This window comes from Phaenicophaeus curvirostris, unplaced genomic scaffold, assembly GCF_032191515.1.
Source record: "Phaenicophaeus curvirostris isolate KB17595 unplaced genomic scaffold, BPBGC_Pcur_1.0 scaffold_53, whole genome shotgun sequence".
Taxonomy (NCBI): domain Eukaryota; kingdom Metazoa; phylum Chordata; class Aves; order Cuculiformes; family Cuculidae; genus Phaenicophaeus; species Phaenicophaeus curvirostris.
Genome location: NW_027206675.1, coordinates 110,151 through 114,556, shown reverse-complemented (window position 1 = coordinate 114,556; position 4,406 = coordinate 110,151).

The window sequence follows — 4,406 nt, the reverse complement described above, 5'->3', positions numbered from 1 at the left end:
GGAGGGGGTTGAGTCACCTTCCCTGGAGGGGTTTCAAAGACGGTGGATGAGGTGCTGAGGGGTGTGGTTTAGTGATTGATAGGAATGCTTGGACTCGATGATCCTGGGGGTCTTTTCCAACCTAGTGATTCTGGGACCTTGGAATCTTTCCAACCAGACAAAGAATTTCAGGCCATTACCTACAGGTTTTACGCCATTGCCTACAGCACCGGCAGCAAGCAACGCCTGTGGCTAATTTATGGGTGAGCAAATAAATGATTTGACAACAAAATGCACATGAGGTAATAAAAAAATATATAAATAAATTATTTATTTGCACCAGAAACAGTTTCTGGAGCTACTAGGATTTAGATTTGCCCACAAAGTCACTCAGAGCTGTTTCAGAAGAACAGGTACCAGCCAACAATGCTTTCTCCAGGTATAAACATGCAGCAAGTCGGGTACGCCCGAGACTGCTGGTCTCCCCGTCTCCCTTTGGATGATCCCAAACATCTCTACTCTAAAGCATTCTATTAAGATGACACAAAGGCAGTAATCTATTTATTGGCACAGACTATTTCTCCTTACCACAAGGCTGTGAGGCACAGACATCGGGATCACTCAGAAAAATCCTTGAGAAACATTTTTAGACAGAGAAGGTAACTAAGAAATAAACTCTAATGGAAAACAAACAACTTCTTAACTCCTCCCTTTTCTGTCCAAATCCTTTATGATTTTATCAAATGTTTATCTTGACATCACCTGCTAAAATTGAACTTAACCAAGACCTGAATCAATTTAAATGTCAATTCCTTTGATTTAGCAAAGAGAACAGATGCATGATGAATTAGAAATACCACATACACTCCACCTCAGAGACAGATATAAAGGCACGAAAATGCCACAGGTATAATTTTATATTTGTGCTGAAGAGCTAAGACAAAAATCAAGTCCCTAACATTCCACAGGCTTCCACATTGCCCATATGAACAATCCCACAGCGTGCACGTGCACAGCCTCAGTGGAAATGAGCAGCCCCACAAGAGCCTTCTAGCTAGAGACCACACAACCTGAAACTGCTCATTAGCACGTGACCAAGTAGAGTTATCAAAGCCTTTATGCATAACTCTGGTGCTGTTATGTTACATAAAAGAGGTCCAGTCCTCACTGAGCATCCCACCTGGACACTATTCAGATTATTTGCCAACCTACATGTAGCATCCTTTTATCCTACCAGCTCTACTGCAAGGGATTTCTGGTTTCCATAGCTCAGTAGAGCAGAAGCACTGATTCTGACTGGCATTAAAAAATAAGCTAAGAAAAAAACGGAAGAAGAGACTCGCACACAGAACAGGAATATGCAAAGAACTTACTTTAGGAAATTACTATGGGAAAATGCTGATCTGTATACAGTGCTACAGTAAGATAAAATTATACACCGTGGAAGCTTTAGATAAACGCTGTTTTGAAAATGGTTATGTTTATTTTGAAGAAAAAGAAAAGTGACTGAAAAGCCTATGAAAAACCCCAATGAAACAGCTTTTGAGCTACAAGCCACCCCCACTGTTGATTCCTGATGCTGACTCTTGCTTCTTAGTTGCCTCTTATCCCATCAAGCTGCCCGTGGAGCAAAGCCTCTTTGAAAAGGAGTTGGGTACCTCTGAGAGAAAACATATGTTGCAGTTAAGCAGTTAATTATTTTTGTTATGAATTCTTGGGAGCCTCCATCTCCTCCCAGTGATCCAGATGAGATCTTGTCCATAGATTCCCTCAGGGGGAATGGGAGATGACATCGTCGACTAAAAGCAGCTGTGTTAGGGGTGTAAGAAAAAGATACAGCATGAAAATCAAGTAAGACAATCAAGACATCATTGTAATGGATTACTGTTGCAATAAAAGTTAATTAGCAAACTCATTCACAGACTCTTCAGAAAGACCAAGCTACCATCTTTTTGGGTAGGATCCAAAAAGAGATGTTCGGGCTCTGGATTAGGATCTTAAGCATCTCAAGCCAAGCTGCAACGCTGATAGCCCCTGCAGAGCTGCTGCCCTGCAGAGCCCAGCTGTGGCTCTGCAGCTTTGCAGAGCTCATCTCCCACCTGCCATGGGGACCTGCCCCAGCCTGACCAGGCACAACACTCAGTGCGAGCACCAGGCCTGTCACCAAAACCAGGGAGATGCAAGAACAAACCTTCAAAAGGGCTCAGGATATTTGCCATTTCCCAGCAGTGACCAACAGGAGGAAAATGTAGGAGTTTTCATTCTCCTGTAGGTGTTTGCTGGCACAGACCATCTTCAAGTCTGCCCTGGCAAAGAGAGGAGTGAAATTCGAGTCTTCAATAAGCCAGGCACGCGTTTTAGCCCTTGAGAAACACAGAACAGAAAACACAGCTCTTCCTCCCGCTCTGTGACCTGGGCCTGCTCCTTCTTACTGCTGCTACAGAAGAATGCATGTACAGTTTAAGAAGAACAAAGCTACTGTACTGTCAAATAATTATCAGCACATTCTGCAGTGGGGAAGAAATGTGTGGTACCCCATAGAAAAGGCTTCATGTATTTATTTCTTATTAAATCACAGTCTTGCCTCAGAGACACTGAAGATGCTCATGACTGAAAGCAGCCAAAGTGAAACAGCAGATCGGAGCAGCCGTACTCACAAAAGACCAAAAGGGGTGGTTTGGCCATTTTGCTCCTGAGAAAATCAAGGAGTAAGATGATGCAGGTTGGCAAAGATAAATTAAAGCATTTCCTCTCTATACATACTCAGAAAAGGATAAACGAAAACAAGGACAAATGGGGTACTCACAGGCTGAACATGCGCCTGCGTCCCCTGTCGAGGCTTTCACCAGGTGCAGTCCTGCTGGAAACCTCATGATGAGCAGATGAATACAGACGCTGTCTTGGGCATCACGCTAAATATTGCTTTTAGTCATCTCTGAGGGAAAAAGGTCGCCTTCGGTTGCTTTTTAAACAATTTTTAAGTAGCAAGTTAATGGTTGTGACTATGCTGAATTCCCCAGAAGAAGAAAACTAGAGCTCTTGCCGTGGGGATGGGGTAGAGGAACAAGGTCAAAAACTGCTGCACTATCTCCTGTTGATGTTCTTACAGGAGTTTTTTCAGTCCAACGCCAACTTCAGGGAAGAAAATAAAAATGACAACATGACACTTTATCAGCTCTCTCTGCCCCTCAGTGAGGTGCACAGGATCCAGCCGCATGTTATTTCGTAGGGTATCTCCAAGAAACTTTTGTTGATTTTGGCTCTTACACTCAAAATGCAGACACAGACAAATCCAAAAGAAAAACTTTGGTCTGAAAGCCATAGCAAACCAACTTCTCTGTGAGAAATGAAGCAAATTAACCCCAAACCAAGAAGAAGCCAGAGCAGCCACACAATTATCACAAGATTTTTAACTCATAAACGACTGAGAAGGATTGAGAAGAGGAGCAAACACACCCTAGAACAGCTCGTGCAATAGCAGCTGGTAACCCGTGTCCCTGTTCCCAGTAGGAAGTCGAGGTGAGCATGAAATGATCCCCAGCAGGTAGTTGTATACCTGTAACTTAGATCCTGTTAAAAATCTCCAACAGCGTCAGTCTTAAATAATGATATAAAAATATAAAAATTCAGATAAGATAAACAGGTAATTTGCTTGTAGCCAAAATTTAAAAATACCAATAGGAACAACTTTAGTAATTTTTGATATAAATCATTTTAATGAATGTTTACAGTGCGCATTGCACCAAAATGAAAAGAAAATGAAGCAGCTTTGTAATCTCACTTCTATTAATAGTCTTGCAGTATAAGTCTATGGGATCGAAGTAGAGTAAATATCTTAAGATGTCCTCTTTCATGTTTGTAAAGAACGTTTATTCATAGGAAAAAAGGATGACTTGAGCCAGGAGACACACACTGACATTTTTTGAGGCTGCATCAAAAGCAAAGGAGTGCAAAAAAGTTATCTGTGAAGCATAACTGCCACCTTGCGACTGAACATTGTAATTCAGGTAGTATTTAGGGGTACAAAAGCACTTGTATTATAGTTGTCTCCCACTCCCAAAGCATCTTCAACCTTCCCAGGAAAGATTTGAAGGCAAAAGAGTGATTGTCCTTGGACCTTCATGAGTGGGTGAAACAGGGTCCCAAATGAAACCAAGAACCTCATAAACATTTCTCGTCCTTAAAAATCTTTTGTTTGATCCAATTTCTGAATAAGGACTGCATTTTCTAATTCATTATTCTCACTTCACTGTTCTGTTATTCACCAAACAACCATGAATTACCATAACTAAATTTTTTTCTCAGAATATTCCTTTCCATAAGGAATTTATCTCATTGTCCTCAAATACTACATGGTTATGTGTAGGAGTGAATAGTCCTTCTCCTTACAAATAAAAGCACTAAGTGGATAATGTTTAATGGGTTCA